A 17,488-nucleotide genomic window follows, 5' to 3' on the forward strand; every position below is an offset into this window, starting at 1 on the left:
TAATATTAACTGACACACCTTGCATAAATTATCTCTTAATTTTAATGTACATGGGATGTATGACTTAGTATGTAGCAGGAAATATGTAGGAGGCGGTCGGAAAGAGTATAACCTCATAATACCTCAGCCAATGGGGAAAGAGGAGGGATGTGCGGCCGGGGCCAGAGATCTATAAAAATGGGAATATTTTGGGTTGAAACTTTGGAGAGAACCAAGCTTTCATAACTTCTCTCCCCGCTTATTGCAATAAACGAAGCAAAAGGCCTTCACTGTGTCTTGGCTGGTTATTGGTCAGGCGAGCTTGCCTCTGGTCACAAAGGAAAGTAGCCAGGAGCACATAACACTATAGAAGATAATATTCCTGATGGCCCCTTTAAACACTTGAATACCTCTAGAACAGGGGTGTCAAACTCACAACATTATGTGACTTGTCGCAATGTTTCATGACTTTTTCCCCATTGCCGGCAATGGGGTGGGCAATCTGGCCCTTGGGCCAGCAGTTTGACATCCCTGCTCTAGAATTCACACTGTTGCTTTTAATGATGGGTATCTAGGAATACATTTAGAAGGGGCATGCAACATTCATTCATCATCATTTTATGAACCCAGCACTGCAATTTCTCACTAGCCATTATTTTTTCCATGGGATGATTTCTTGCAGATATCAACTGCACTCACTAATTTTATTTATTTATTTAATATAACTTTATTAAATTTCCAAAACTAATTAAAAAACAGGATTATGGTAAGAGAAAAGTTAGAAAAAAAGAAAAGCAAGGAAAAGAAGAACTAAAAGTGTAACATGGGAAAAAAGATATAAGAAAAGAGATACAGAAAAAGAATAACTTCCAAATTTCTTCAATACAGGTACAGATATTTAAGGAAACAACCTTTTACTCCAAGTTTAAACAAAATTAAAGGCATAACTTAAAGCATATAGAATAAGATTAGTTTTTAAAAGTTTTAAATGAGCATAATACTTTTCTCAAGAAGCCCAATGGAGTAAAAGCAGATGATATATTTTAGTTTTATCTGCCAGATAAATAGAATTATGATTGCTATTAATGCTGAAGTGAAATCTTATGGCAATAATAAGTTTTGCTCATTTAGATAAGTAATGGAAAATATTGCTAAAGCTTGAAAGCTAAACTTTGATTTGATTATAGGCCATGTTGTTCTGCTGTCATATCTTTCAGTATATAATATACTGAAGAACATGCTCATTTTACATCATAAAATGATCTGTAGAAGCATTAGGATATTTTTTTTTGGCGATAATGATCTGTACACTATAGTAAAGACTAGGAGGAAGAAAACAAATTTGAATCATAGCTGTATCAGTAGGGCAGAGTAAACTTCCAATTACTGAAAACATAATTCATGCTTAGTAAATTCTATGTAGCCCACAGAAACCTAAACCAATTCAATCACTACAGTACTCAATCAAATTAATGTACTATTTTGAGAGCACCACTCTATTAGATTTAATTATCTGTAATTGTTCTAAAAAGCATCCTGTGCAGAAAAGTGCTTTTTTTTTTACTAGAGCAAACTCATGAACTCAGAAGATTCAAAAAAGAGTTCCTGAAGCTAAATAGAGAGATTTGAAGGAAAGATACTAATTTTTCCTCCTCCTCCTCCCCCATTTTAATTTACAGGAGATTTTTCTGAAGTAAAGCAGAATATAGCAAATATTAAAAATACAAAATATAAGGAAACATAAAATCTAATAAAAACTGGGTGAGATAGAGGACATGTCAAATAGAAGACTTGCCAAGCTTCCAAAACTCATTGTGCAATTAAATAAACAGCCTCCAAAAGATAAGGATAAAAAGGCTAACTGGGAGGCACAGAGATCAAGGTGGTACCATGACTGAGAAAACCTTTATTGATAAAAAGCAGACCCAAGCAGCGCTACCTGAACTAAGTCTTATAGGCAGAGAGGATAATTCCTTGGTTTATATTTGCAACCTAAATCTTGTAAAGCTTTAAAGGGGGGAATAACCATCAGAGTTGACTAACATTTGAACTCATATTGAAATAATGCAGTTTAAGTAACAGCAAAATTTCAAGCTCCAAATAGGAGGACAACATATTAAGTCAGCAAGTTGGGCTTAGACTGGGAAGACACAAATTGAATTTCTCCTTCAGCTGTGAAGTTTATAGGATGAATTTGGGCCTATCACAGTTTTTAATCTAATGTACCACACTGGACTGTTTCACAGGAAAAGAGATAGAGATTAATGTATACAGCAAGCTGGGCTCTTGAAAAAAAAGCATGATAAAATATATAATTGCTGGCAACTTTCACTAATCTTATCACAGCATTTTTGCTTTTCTAGAAATTCTTTACATGTTTTTCCTCATACAGGAATCTCCAAGAGTGCTTCAAATGCTGATAGGCAGGATCTATGCAGGATCCTTTTCTGTGTGAGACACTGCAGTAAATACTTTCCAAAAATAAAAAAATAAAATTCCAATAAACCTATGCAATGTTCTTGGTCACCATAGGATGCATACCTGGTAATTGTAGAGAAGTAAGATGTTTGGTTTTAATAGACTAATAGGACTGAAGTATTGTGTTCCTTTTAAATTAAATGCTATAGCAATAGCAAAAGTACTTAGATTTATATACCGCTTCACTCTAAAGCCTTCTCTAAGCAGTTTACAGAGTCAGCCTATTGCCCCCAACAATCTGGGTCCTCATTTTACCGACCTAGAAAGGATGAAATGCTAAGTCAACTTTGAACCGGTGAGAATCAAACTCCTGGCAGCAGAGTTAGCCTGCATACTGCATTCTAACCACTGTGCCACCATGGTTATGTGCCTAAATTCAAAGCATTCTCCATTCCTGTAATTTCCTTCTGAAAAAAAATCTCCCTGTTCCGTTTCCCTTTGCCGGATGCAGAAACTGCTATCACCACTTCCCTCTGATGCATTTTTAAAATAATAAAATAACTGTCAGCTCTCCCGGATAAACTAGGTGAGCTAATTCTACTTTATTGTATGGTTATATTAGCAGAATTTTACATATGTGAAAGTTCAAACTTCCTGCTGCCACTTGATTCATTATGGCAAATCCTTCCTAAGTTTCTTTCTCTGCTTGTGAAGCCACTAGGGGTTCCTCCCTCTCTTGTCTGATTGTTGTCTAGACAGCTCACTCTTCTCCTTCTCTCCCAAGGTCATCTGTACATTCCATTACTACAATGGACAAGTGCTGCAAAAGCACAGACAATCACAAGTGGAAGATATTATCTAAAATTCACATAAAATGTAGTGAATGAGGCAAATGGATTGTTGATCAAATACATAAAATTTATCTCACTGTGGAGGTATGGTATGAATATGGCAATTCATATTCCAGGTCTTACCATTTCTACTAAGTATATGTGTTGTGTAGCCGGTTCTTTGTAGGCATTGAGTGAGACGGAAGGTTCAAAACAGCAACAGGCTTTATTGAAGGTCAGATATAACAAAAGTAACAAGGGAGCTGCTGTGCAGCTATTTATATGGTTGGCTGATAGGCGGCGACCAATAGGTTTGAAGCAGAGGTTTCTTGCCCAAAGACCTACTTAGCTGGCTAGAGACAACCAGTCTGGGCCGGCTAGCAACTGTTAGAATCATACACATGAAGTAGCACTTACCAGTTGGATTCAAGCAATTAGCAAGCAGTGCAACATAAGCAAACACTTACACATATAAGAAAGGCCAATACATTGCACCCCTTCCCCCTGGATGGAACACACATTCATTTGGTTACAAAATCTGGAAGATATTTGGGGGGTCTTCGGGGTCATTCAGAGCGTCGAGAGGTTGCCGGAATCTCCCGGTCTACCAGTTCATCTGCTGTGCTTGATAGACCCAGGCTCTGTGGTTCGGTGGAGTCAAAACAACTCGAGTCCATTTGGCTGGCCTGTCCCAGTTGGCCCAGCCCAAAGTCTAATGGTGCTGCTAAATCAGCATGGCTGTTGCTGGGTGTCGGGTGACTGCCCAGCCCCTGCGGTCCAGTGACGGGACGTTCTTTTATGGCTCCATCCCCCTTCACCCAAAATGTCTCAGAGTGTCTGAACTGCTCTGCTGAAGTGTGAGGTTGTGGGCTCCAGGTCTGCTTCCCTTGGGAGTCCTGAGCCAATGACTGTTCCGCTAGCCACCGGCGCAACTGATCGACATGTCAGTGAATGACTCACCCATCTTCCAGGACCACCTCGTAGGAGAGTGGTCTTGACACTTTAGCAACTTCTGCTGCCACCCACAACTGCCCTTGCCCGTAGTTTCGAGTCCAAAGCTGGTCCCCCACCTGTAAATGCCTAGTTGCCTTTGGGTGTGCCATGTTGGAGGCCACTCTATCAGGGTGCAGTCTGTCTAATTTTGTTATTAGTCTCTTGCCCCAATGCAGCTCTGCAGGGCTCTTGCCTGTAGCTGTACAAGGCGGTGTATGCTGGCATAAGAAGAAGTCGGCCAGCCTGTGGTGCCAGTCCCCTGTAGTAATGCGTTTAAGGGACTCTTTGGTTGTGCGAACCATCTGTTCTGCTTGCCCGTTGACGATGGATGAAAAGGAGCCGATGTGGCGTGCCTAATGAGATTGGCCTTGAGGAAGGCCTGGAATTCTAACATGGTGAACTGGGCTCTGTTGTCAGAGACTTAAGATTTCTGGAAGCCCATGCATTGCAAACAGTGGCCGCAACACATGGATGGTCCTTGCAGTAGTCATATTGGGAATTAGAACCACCTCCAACCATTTAGAGTGGCTATCGACCACTATTAAAAACAACTGTCCCTGAAAGGGTCCAGCAAAATCTATGTGGATTCTTGACCACAGTGTGTGCGTTTCCTCCCATCGGTGGACAGGGGCCTGTGGCATCTCTGGTCTGGACTGTTGACACATGTAACACCCGTGTACTTGGGCCTCGATAGCTTTATCTAGCCCTGGCCACCAGAGGTAGCTCCTCGCCAGTGCCTTCATCCGGACGATGCCTGGATTGCCTTCATGCAGAGATTGGAGAACCCTGGGCCTGAGTGAACTGGGGACTATGACCCTTCTACCCCAAAGGATGCACCCCTTGTGAGCCTAAAGTTCATTTTTCCAACTGAAAAAACTCTGGAACTCGGGCCTCCGGCTATTTTCCAGCCATCCTGTGTGAATCCAAGCCAACACGCGACTTAGGATTTTGTCAGCTGCCGTTTCTACAGCAACATCTCCTGCATGTAGGGGAAACTCTGGCAAGTCTTGACTTGCTAAAATGTGTGCAGCTGGAGCCGGATCGGGCTCCACATGCGGCAAGGGCAATCTACTAAAGCCGTCTGCGTGGCCCATTTCTTTGCCAGGTTTGCGAACCAGCCTGTAGTTGTAGGCCGAAAGGAAGATAGAGCACCTCAACATTCGTGGTGACAGAATTTGAGGTGTCTGCTTGTCCATTGTGAACAAGCCTAGCAAGGGCTTGTGGTCAGTAAAGACTGTGAACTGCTTCCCATATAAATAGTCATGGAACTTCTTAACCCCAGCCACGATGGCCAAGGCCTCTTTATCAATTTGTGCGTAATTGCGCTCCGCTGAGGACAAGGTCCTTGAGTAATAGGCGATGGGTGACTGACTCCCATCCACTGACAAGTGGCTCAGCACAGCTCCAACCCCGTATGGGGACACATCACACGCGATGCAAACTGGCACCTTTTCGTTAAAGTGCATGAGCACCAAGTTCGAGGACAACAACGCCTTGACTGCCTGAAAAGTTCTTTCGTGGAGCTTGGTCCACTCCCATGGGGAATTTTTGTTTAAGAGCTGGTCTAGTGGCTCTGCCACTACAGGCTTGTTGGGGTGGAATGAATGATAAAAATTCAGGAGGCCCAAGAAGGCTTGAAACTCTCCCTTGGACCTAGGACTTGGTGCCAGCTGAATCGTTTTCAGCTTCGACTCTGCAGGATGGATGCCCTTGGCATCGATTCAAAACCCAAGGAATTCTGTGGATAGAACCCCAATCTTACATTTGTCTTTCCTTAATCTAAGTCCCGTGGTACAGAACCACTGAAGGACGGCTCTAAGCCACTCAGCCAGAACTTCTGTGGACTCCCCAGAGATGAGTACATCATCGAAGTAGGGGCAGACCCCCGGAATGCCCTTGAGCATGTACTCCATGATCCCCTGAAAAATACCCAGGCTACACTTACCCCGAATTGAAGGTGCTTTACCTTGAAGTCCCCCCTCGCCCACCGGCAGCTATTGGTAGGCCTGCAATAAATCTAATTTAGTGAACACGCAGCCTCCTTGCAACAATGCCAGAATATGGCTGACAACTGGGATGGGGTACACGTGCTGCTGTAGTGCCCAGTTAATGGTATACTTGTAGTCAGCACATACTCGTACCTCTCCATTGGCCTTGAGTGGCATTACAATGGGGGTCTCCCACTCCCCACTGTCTACGGGCTGCAAAACCCCCTGACTAGCAAGCTTGTCCAGCTCTGCATCAATTTTATGCTTTAACACAAACATCACACAGCGGGGCTTGACCCGAATTGGCGTGACCTGGGGATTAAGTTTAAAAGCTATCAGAGGGCCCTTGTACTCTTCCAAACTTGGGCCAAAAACATCTGTGAATTCTTTGCAAACTGAAGACAAATCTGTTGTTTGAGTCTGGTGAATGCCGATCACCTGGATGCCCAATGCATCAAACCAATCGAGCCCTATAAGGCTTGTACGTTGGCCATCTACCACAATAACATCTAGCGGGCCTGAAAACCCCTTGAACTTAACTGCAAGTGTGACCTCGCTTTTGACCGCCATTCTGGAATTCTGGAAGTCAGTCAGTAGGATATTAGATGGTTGTAGCTTGACCCATCTGTTACTACAGCTGCAAACGTGCCGAAAAGTTCCAATGGAGATAATGGACACAGCAGAGCTTGTGTCCAGTTCCATTTTACATGGAACTCCTTGAAGTTCGACCTACAGTTGCAACTTCTGTTTAAGAGGTCGGTGGGCACCAGTGCAAAAAATGCTCTGGCAGCTGGAACAGAACCCTACTCGGTGTTGCCTCAGGGCCCCGGTACCTCTCCTAAAAGTCTCGTCCAGCTGGTGGTCCCTCTGGTGACCTTGACATACGGCAGTGATATGGCCTGGTTTTCCACGCGCCCAGCACATGGCTGTCCTGAAACGGCAATCCATGCATTGATGGCGGCCTCTGCAGCCCAAGCACCTCAGGAACAGAACTGCCTTGTCAGCTGGCCTCATTCCTTTTTCGTGATGCCGCTGAATCTTGTCAACTTCATGATCAGAGTCGGTGTCTTCCACTCATTCAGCGTTCTCGTGGTGGACGGTTTCTGTGGATGGTGCATTTTTGGAGGGCCGCAATGCCTTCATGGCCCCTCTGGCTACTTTTGTGCCATAACCTCCTTTAAGGCCTCTTGAAGTGAGAGAGTCTCCTTCGCAAAAAGTTTTTGTTGGAGCTCTCTGTTCCTGAGTCCACAGACTAAGCGGTCTCTTAGTCACTCCTCTAGGTCTGAGAAATTGCAGAGTTGCAAAGCTTGATGAAGCACTGTGATGAATTCTGTCGACGACTCGCCGGGTTGTTATTTGCGTTGTTCGAAGGCATGCCTCCATGCTATCACTGATAGCTTAGGCTCAAAATGGTTGCACAGTTTCTTCTTGAGGTCAGCATATGTGACGGTTTCTAGAAGCACTGGGGCGACCAGGTTCTCAGCGATATTGAAGGTGGCTTGGCCACACATGCAGAGGAGGGTCGCGGCCTTCACCCCATCTTCGCTGACTTGATTTGCACGCAGGTAGTTCCTCACGTGGGAAATGTACGACGACCATCTCTCTGGGTGTATCATGTCGAATTCCTTGAGCTTTCTGACCTTTGCCATGGTGCATAGTCTTCGCGGCTTGTGTCTCGTGTTGCCTCATGCTGCTGGCTTCTGTATAGGCCCTGGTACTGATCCTCAGAGTGGGGTGGTCTCCAGTGTGGCTTGCTAGGCAGACTGAGGGGGGGGAATGCTGTTCCCTACCAGGCTCTGTGCTGGTCTCGCCCCCTAGTGACTTTAGGCTCTTATGATGAAGCAGCACATCCTACCTTCATCGCCAGTGTTGTTTAGCCAGTTCTTTTCAGGCATTGAGTGAGACGGAAGGTTCAAAACAGCAACAGGCTTTATTGAAGATCAGACATAACAGAAGCAACAAGGGAGCTGCTGCGCAGCTATTTATACAGTTGGCTGATAGGTGGCGACCAATAGGTTTGAAGCAGAGGTTTCCCGCCTAAAGACCTACTTAGCCAGCTGGAGACAACCAGTCTGGGCCCGCTAGCAACCGTTACAATCATACACATGAACTAGCACTTAGTAGTTGGATTCAAGCAATTAGCAAGCAGTGCAACATATAAGAAACATATACTTACACATATAAGAAAGGCCAATACATTGCAATATGTGTTATGAAAAACATCATACATTGAATTGAAAGCCTTCTTTCATATATATTTTCCACACATCAGGATTTCAGGATCCCTAATCTCTGGATTTTAACACAGATTTCAATGAATAGGAACCATTCATTGTGGTGAGGTACATCAGTGGTGTGTTCTTTTATGTTAATGTGCAGGTAGATTGATAAGGCTTAGAATGACAGAAAAATCACTCTGTGTTTGTCCAAGAAAGAATTCATTAAGAACACTCTTCACTGCCCCAATAAAATGTTGACCATTAGCATCAACAATCATTAACAGACAAGGATAATATTCTAATTCTCTCAGCTTTTACAAAAGAAGCTAATGAAAGGGCAATCTTGTATATATCACTGGCACAAAACAAAGCATATCTTCTTTTCCTTTTACACTCACCCACGCCTGTCTAAAGGGCTGTTGGCTGTAGAGTTACTTACAAGTAGTCCACATTTAGCGCCTGCCTCATACAGGAACTGTTCAAAGTTACGATAGTAACTTTATAACCAACCCTCTCATTTACTACCTTCGCAGGTCTCCAAAGCAAAGGAAAGCTGATTGTTAAGAACAGTCATGGTTTCACTTAGCTACTGCTTTGCTTAATAACTAAGTTGCCAGTCCCAATTAGAGTAATTAAACAAGGGCAATTTCTCAGTTGCTCCAGACAGTAAGACTAGAACTAATGGGATAAGTTTTTAAGGCTGTAGATCAGGGGTGTCAAACTCACAACGTCAGGTGACGTGTTGTGATGTATCGTGACTTTTTTTTGCCATTGCCAGCAAATGGGTGGGCATGGTTTCGCTATGATGCATTCAACCCGCGAGCTGGCAGTTTGACACCCCTGCTGTAGATAGAGATTGGACATTAGGAAGAAGATTACAAAGAACTACCGTAGGAAGAGCCAGTTTGGTATAGTGGTTAAGGTGCTAGGCTATTAATCAGGAGACTTTGAGCTCTAGTACTGCCTTAGGTACAAAAGCTGGCTGGGTGATCTTGGTCTAGTCACTCTCTCTCAGATTTATTTATTTAATTTTATTTATTTTATTTAATTTTTATACCGCCCTTCTCCCGAAGGACTCAGGGCGGTGTACAGGGCAATACAATAAAATACAATATATAAAAATTAAAAAAATATTAAATACAATAGCCCAATTTAATAAATTACAAAACGTTAAAATACCCCTAAACCCATCAGACCAGGCCGGGTTGTTCAAATAAATATGGTTTTAGGTCACGTTGGAAGGAGCGAAGGTCGGGAGCCGTCCGGAGCTCCACCGGTAAACGGTTCCACAGGTCTGGCGCGCCCACAGAGAATGCCCTCCCCCTGGGGGCCCCCAGTCGACACTCTTTCGGGTTGTTGTGAGGAAAATAAGACGAGGGAGTATTATGTCATACAGTCAAGAGCTATCAATCAGGGGAGTAGGTTACCTCATGGAGTGTTTTCTTAATCTTCACTGGAGATTTTCAAACAGGGTGGATAGTTATCTACCAGAAACGATGTGGTGAACCCTGCATTGTGCGTGGGATTAGATTTGATGATCTCTTAGGTCCTTCCAACTCTATGAATCTGTGATGTTTCTGAGTAGAATTCTCTAGTACAGAAACAGAATTCAGTCAGCCTCAGTTTCCTTCCTAGGGAGTCACCAGATGCATCTTTGCTACCAATTTCAGCTGCCCAATTAGCTCCTGGTGAAGAGAAAAACAGTATCCTGGAAAGCAGATCAGGAGGTTTAGCCAAATCCAAAAAGAGATATTTGCAAAGCTATTGGGCCCATTTCCTGAATAAGTTTGAAAAGGTCAAGCAAGCAGTCACAGACAATTAACAAGCCAGTCAATGATTTTTTTTAAGCCTCCAAGAAAAGCAGGTATATCAAAAGTCATCAAGGCTGTAAATGCCTGTGCTAAAATTAAGGACTAAAATCTGAGCAATTTTTGTTAACTTATTAAATTGGTTTTATTTGGATGTGCCATTTTCTTTTCTTTTTTTTAAAAGAAATATTTATTTATTTGTTCAATAGTAGACCTAAGGTAATAATTTTAAGTTATGTATCCATACTTTTAACATATTAACACATTTTCTTAATATTTGAGATTTGCAATGATGATAGAACACTTTGGCTGGCTTTTCCCATGGCTCAGCTTTGTTGTTTTTTTTAAAAAATTATTAAACAAATTTTAAATAAAAAAACAAGAACATTATTACAAAGTACTAAAAGGTGCATCAAATAGAAAAACACCAAAACATCCTAGACACCAAAAAAACCAAAAACAACATTAGACAGGACCGGGGAGTGTAATACTACCCCTAATTTGAGAACTGAGAACTGCCCCTGACCTCCGATCATTCCGCTGGGGCCTGAAGACCTGGCTCTTTGAGCTCTCGGGCCCAGGCTGAGGAGAAATTTTTAATTGGGGTTTTAATTGTGTACAGGGTCAATTTAATATTTTTTAATTCGGTTTTAACTTTTGTATGTTGGATTTTTTAATTCCCTGTAAACCGCCCTGAGTCCTCAGGGAAAGGGCGGTATATAAATGTAACTAAATAAATAAATAAATAAAAATAAATAATTTCTTTTTCTCGTGCATCCCAGGCTAAGTAACCTTTAATTACCCTGAAATCTGTTTTAAAATACAGAGGCTGTACTGAGATTAGGGGTTGTGCGAACCTGTTATGTGGAAATTACAAATGAAAGAACAGCTTTTTCTGTTTTTATGACCCTTTAATCCCTTTATTTGGGGTAGAGTCAGGGCAGCTGAATGAAGCTGAGCGTTTACTGGCCAGATACCCTTCCTAATGCATGTGTAGAATTTTCAGCAGATATTTTCTCTCTTTCTCTCTCTTTTTGTATGCATATTTTATTAATTTTTTACAATAACAATCTTTAGTATTTAATAAGCAACACATCTGGGTTTACATGTTTGACATTGTGGAGGAATGCCCCATTGGTTATAAGTATGCTTAGGACTGCTCTGTAAGAAGGTGAAATCCTCACCTTGTAAGATCTCCTCCTAGCAAACCAAACAATAATGCAAAAGCCAAAATGACTTCTATCGCGACTTACAAATTGGCATGATTTATACAAGATCATATATTGGATTCATCATAGAAATGCAAGGCACCAGTTAATTCTAATTCCTTGCTCAGTATGTATTGCTCAGTATAAGAAGCCAAATTAGCATCTCTAAAGGTGGCCATCCAACCTCTGCCTGAATATGTCTGAGGAATGAATAGCTCATTACATCTTTGGGTGATTGGTTTTCAGCATCAGATTGGTCTTATTGTAAGGAAGTTGTTTTAAATCCATTATTCTGATGCTGAACTCTGGAATATTATAGAACAGATCTTTATCTTCTGTGTAATAATCCTTAAGGTATTTGAAGAGTGCTGTCATGTCTATCTTTGCTCTTCATATCTCAAGGCTGTATATTTCCAATTCTTTGAACTTCTCTTCACAATATTATTATAAACTGGTGCCTGCTGCTCCATCCATTCCTTCAAGCACTTTAAGTTATTTAATAGGCTTTGTATCCTGGAACTTTACAATGAAACTACAATTAATAACCAATCAGTGTCAGACAAATAGTCACTTTTCCTTTGCAGCTTGTCCACCAAGAGTCACTGAAATGGATGCTCCAATGGTTGGAAGGGAAGGAAGACAGGGAGTCCCTACCAATAGCTGTTTGCCAATGTTCTTTAGCTGTAACTGCTGGATACATTCAGTGTATTAGCAATAGCAAATTCATTTAGGTTTATATAGGGGCCTGGAAGCTAAAACATGTAAAGAACAGTTGCTAGAATTGGGTATGTGTAGTTTAATGAAGAGAAGGGTGAGGGGTGACATGATAGCAGTGTTCCAATATCTCAGGGGCTGCCACAAAGAAGACGGAGTCAAGCTATTCTCCAAAACACCTGAGGGCAGGACAAGAAGCAACAGATGGAAACTAATCAAATAGAGAAGCAACCTGGGAGAAATTTCCTGACAGTTAGAACAATTAATCAGTGGAACAACCTGCCTCCAAAGCTGTGAATGCTCCAACAGTAGAAGTTTTAAAGAAAAGACTAGACAGCCATTTTTCTGAAATGGTGTAGGGTTCTCTCTCTCTCTCTCTCTCTCTCTCTCTCTCTCTCTCTCTCTCTCTCTCTCTCTCTCTCTCTCTCTCTCTCTCTCTCTCTCTCTCTCTCTCTCTCTCTCTCTCTCTCTCTCTCTCTCTCTCTCTCTCTCTCTCTCTCTCTCTCTCCCTTGCATTTCCTTCAGGAGCTCATGAAGGCTTGGATGGGGCAGCAACCACATTGTGAGGTAGACTAGGCTGAAAGGAAATGATTATAACAGATTAAGTTTTGATTGTGTTTCCATGGTTTGAATCTGGCTTTCTTTGATTTTAGACCAACGTATTGACCTCTAAAGCACATTGGCTGCCAGCATTCCTAAGAAATGCATCCTACTGGAATCACAACTTCTACGCATGCCATTGTATGAGGGAAACAATTTAGGCAAGAAGCAAATATTAATCACATTCTTCAAGTTCAGGACGTTATTATACAGCACACAACTGAAGATATTTCGTATAAAAAGGAAGTACAATATGGAGAAAGCAGTGCACACAACTGTGCAAAGTAAGACCTATTTTTTCACAGACAATTACTAGGTCAACTGTACAGACTGATTCAATGTAAGATCTATTTATTTAAGTATTTTGGGGTGCCTTTGATTCATCCTGGTCACTGTCTGGACGAGTCCCTACAGTTTTCTTGACAAAGGAAATAGTTTGCCATTACTATCTCCTTCCTAGAGCTGGGAGAGAAAGACAGGCCCAAGTGACTGAGCAGGGGGTTGGACTAGAAGATCTCCAAGGTTCCTTCCAACTCTATTGTTGTTGTTGTTGTTATTAATTATTATTATCTTCCCCCTAGCTCTCTCTGGGTGGTTTACAATGTAAAGCATTGCATATTGCCTCCAGCAATCTGTGTCCTCATTTTATTGACCTTGGAAGGCTGGAAAGCTGAGTCAACCTTGTGCCCCATTAGGATTAAAGTATAGACTGTGGGAAAAGTTAGTTTGCAATACTGCACTTAATCATCACATCACCAGGGCTCAGGTATTCCTTCATTTTCATGAAGTTTTTCAGTAAGTATGAACTGCTATACTCTTCCTTGTCTGTTTCTGGACCCAGGTGATCAATGGAATTCAGCTAGCTAATTCAGACAGAGAAACTCAACACCCAACTTGGTTCTGCTCCAAAGTCTAAAAAGATAACTTACCAGTAGAGTTTGTTTCTGCTCCAGCAAAGCCCAGAAACCTTCAAGCTGTAGTGAACTCCATCCATTGAAAGGTCACATTGGCAGGGCTCAGTCATACGAGTCCATGTCGTTTTTTTGCAGATTATAAAACTGTTTTAGAGCCACCTGCTCAAATTTATAGTTGCCAGAAATATTTTGTTATAAGTAGTCTTATTAGCTCTAATCAGATTTACTGATGCATGACAATTGGCATCTCAAGAGAGTTGCAGACACACTATTCATCAATTAAGCAATGACAGAAATACACAGATATAAAAAGAGCGACATGTCCAACAATAGTTAGAGCTAGTTGACATTGCTGTAATTCTCTTCAAACAGTTAAATGTCACTGAAGGTTTGTTTACAAAAGAAAACATATGGCTGATTTGCAAAAATAACCATACATTTGAGAGCCAGTTTAGGGTAGTGATTAAGGGACCAAACTAGAAACCAGGAGACTCTGAGTTCTAGTCCCATCTTAGGCACAAAATCAGCTCAGTCACTTGGGCCTGTCTTTCTCTCCCAGCTCTAGGAAGGAGATAGTAATGGCAAACTATTTCCTTTGTCAAGAAAACTGTAGGGACTCGTCCAGACAGTGACCAGGATGAATCAAAGGCACCCCAAAATACTTAAATAAATAGATCTTACATTGAATCAGTCTGTACATGACCTAGTAATTGTCTGTGAAAAAATAGGTCTTACTTTGCACAGTTGTGTGCACTGCTTTCTCCATATTGTACTTCCTTTTTATACGAAATATCTTCAGTTGTGTGCTGTATAATAACGTCCTGAACTTGAAGAATGTGATTAATATTTGCTTCTTGCCTAAATTGTTTCCCTCATACAATGGCATGCGTAGAAGTTGTGATTCCAGTAGGATGCATTTCTTAGGAATGCTGGCAGCCAATGTGCTTTAGAGGTCAATACGTTGGTCTAAAATCAAAGAAAGCCAGATTCAAACCATGGAAACACAATCAAAACTTAATCTGTTATAATCATTTCCTTTCAGCCTAGTCTACCTCACAATGTGGTTGCTGCCCCATCCAAGCCTTCATGAGCTCCTGAAGGAAATGCAAGGGAGAGAGAGAGAGAGAGAGAGAGAGAGAGAGAGAGAGAGAGAGAGAGAGAGAGAGAGAGAGAGAGAGAGAGAGAGAGAGAGAGAGAGAGAGAGAGAGAGAGAGAGAGAGAGAGAGAGAGAGAGAGAGAGAGAGAGAGAGAGAGAGAGAACCAATAAATCCTATGAACCAATAGCTTGTAATTACTCCTGATTGGAAATGAAGCAGATGCCTTATTGCTTTAGCACAGATAAAACTGGGCCTAAAATTGAATGTGAACTTCCATATTCATAAGAACAGGACCTAATGGAAATAATGCAAATATTCTCAAATATCTTTAACATTGTGATTTCAGCTTTGCATGTCTAGAGATTTCTTTGAAATATTGAGCAAATTTATAAGTGGTGATTGGTCTGGCCATGCTGGAATTCATTTTTATTTATTTATTTTTATTGATATGTCATGTTTCTAAATCACTCATATCCCTTTAAGAGGGACTCATTGCATGCTATTCCATTCCAAATAAAGTTGACAAAATAAGAAGGATGCAATGGTGCTGATATCTTTCTGCAACATATAAATGATACCTACATTCTTTGGAGATATTAAGAAGAAATTAAGGGAAGATGACAAGACTGTCTATAGACTGGACTTACTATCCTCTGCCTATTGTTCCCTATTGAATTAGTCCATTCAGGGTAATTTTCAAGTACCTCTCAGTATCAGGTTTTTAACAGCAGTGGTTTAACTATTGTAGGAAGGATTTTTAAAGGCTGTGCATGGCATGACTTTTTTGTTGCATCAAAAAAATAGCAGAGAAGAAGGTATATTTGAAATAGTACAGACTAGCAAACTAAGAAGAAGAAAAGCAGACTTTGAGCACTTTATGAAAAAAAAATCCTTTTGACATGAAGATTTTTCAACTTCAAAATGTTAGGAAAACCTTATTTGGGCTGTAAGGAGATACAAAAATCATTGCTGCCATCTAGTGATTTTCTGGAGTTTTGCAAGCTAGATTTGGTAGCCCTAGAAAAGGGATTCAAAGTACTGGTTTCAAATCTATTCCCACCCCCCCCCAACCCGAATTGCGCCATAAAATATGTTAGAAGTCAGGACAGAATGATTCCAATTCCCTCTGGAAGGGATTGAAAAGTCACTGGGCATATCCATCTTCCTGTCAAGCATTTTGTTTTCTAAGCATGCTGGAATTTTAACTTTCACTTTTTGACTTTATTGTTTTATTTTGCTTTTTGCTTTAAAAATTGATCAGCTGTTGAATGCTGATTTATTTCAAACCCCTTGGTGGACTCTAATTGCTTTTTCTCTTTTTTCTTTCTGATATACTGTTGTTCTGGATAACGTCTGTCCTTTCCATATGGAAAACACAGCAATGTTTGGGGAGGTGGTAAAGAGACAGACATTAGACTCTCACCGCTGGATTCTGTATTTTTTGAATTTGCAAACTACCTGGAGTTTATTTCTATTGAATTTTTCTTATAATTTTAGATTGAAATACAGAGGATTTTTTTTGTTCTTTGTTCTCTAATTAATTTTCACAGATTAAAATGGCTGAACAATGTCTGAAATCTAAGAAAGAAGGATGGAAAATATGCAGCTTCAAGCTGGTTTTCTCTTACATAAACTTGGTTGAACTTTAATGATTCTTTTTTTTTAAAAAAAACAAGTTTTATTAATTTTCCAATTTTACATCAAAATATCAAAGTGTTTAGGAAGCAACGAGATGATTGGGCAAACAATAGTCCAGTAACAAAATCATTTGTTCCTATCTCAGGTTAAATCATCTAAAAATTCCCTCTCTGTTTCCCATAGTTACTATATCACAATCAAGTTAATACATTACTAGTTATAACACAGTCAGTTAAGGTATTTATCAATATATTTTTAGTTATAGTTATCAAGTCCTGTTTTTACGATTTTACCCATTTTCAATTACAGTGCTCCAATTTAGCCTTTAAGATCCATAGTATTTAAGTTTCGGGTAGCCCAAATTTCCCCTGTTCATTACATAATAATTGTCATATCTAAAATACACATATTGCATAATTAAATACATTCTTATTTTATTTCACAAATATATTTCACAAATATATTCTGTTTATCATCCTAGTATCAATATCCTTTATTATCTCAATCCAACTTCCATATAATTCAGAACTATATTCTAATGAATAATTGTAATTTCCCTTATAAGTCTAAATCCTAAATATTAAATCAAATCATATCTTTTAAAGTCTCCCCTTGACCCATTAAGTAAAATTTTAGGCTCTTCCATTATAGATAAAAGAAAGAAAAAACAAAACCATTTTTTAAAGTCTAACTCTGGCTTTCTTTTTGTGCCAAACAGGTTTCCATAGCAGTGCCTTTAAATCCTCAACTGTATTTCCCTTCATTCCTACACGTATTATTTGAATCAAGGGAGACCATCCAGTTGTCAATTTTTCAAAGGAACTGGCCCCTTTGTAGTGATTAAATTGTTGCTCTAATAGTTCAAATCTCCATCTTTGAATCAGTATGTTTGTCATCACTTCAGTCTGGTCTTCTTCCAGTTTCATCTGGCTTGGGTGAAAAGTCATGTCCAGTGTTGTAATTGTTGTATGGTTGTCTAGGTTTTCAGTACGTTGTAGTTGTAAGTCATTAGAACCCTCCATCTTGGTGTTGTTTTCTTCAGTTTGTGTTGTTTTTTGAATTGCAGGTTCTGTAGTTGAGAT

This window comes from Vipera berus, assembly GCF_964194415.1.
Source record: "Vipera berus genome assembly, chromosome: 1".
Lineage (NCBI taxonomy): Eukaryota > Metazoa > Chordata > Lepidosauria > Squamata > Viperidae > Vipera > Vipera berus.